The 352-nt window shown below is 36.6% G+C and overlaps 1 protein-coding gene across 1 annotated transcript in view; it reads left to right on the forward strand.

Moving 5' to 3' along the window:
- The window catches only part of LOC119592142 (ITG-like peptide), a gene marked incomplete in the record, with an annotated part of 137,509 nt that overhangs the window by 88,654 nt on the left and 48,503 nt on the right, over positions 1-352 (forward strand).

A 352-nucleotide genomic window follows, 5' to 3' on the forward strand; every position in this document is an offset into this window, starting at 1 on the left:
AAGTTGAAAGGACGGACGCAGTTTCGACACATAAAACGTCAGCTTAAAGTATTCTTACCATCTCTACGCGATGACTCTCAATTCCCAACTTTTTTCTCTTCTATTTCTCCCGTTTATCTATTTTTAGAACGTTTTTATTGACCTATTTATCGCTCAGTTACCTTTTTTTTTTGGGGGGAGGGGCGTATTTGATTCCTTTGTTCTTTTCATTTATCTTTAACATTCTAGTTTCCTGTTATTGGAGGTTTGTTAAGTATATAACAAAGGAAGTATAAGGAAGTGAAAGAAATGAAATTCTAGAGACAGACGAGTAACATGAAACGAGGGAACAGCTACGTTTCCCCTTTTGCGG

Source organism: Penaeus monodon, chromosome 29 (assembly GCF_015228065.2).
Source record: "Penaeus monodon isolate SGIC_2016 chromosome 29, NSTDA_Pmon_1, whole genome shotgun sequence".
Taxonomy (NCBI): Eukaryota; Metazoa; Arthropoda; class Malacostraca; order Decapoda; family Penaeidae; genus Penaeus; species Penaeus monodon.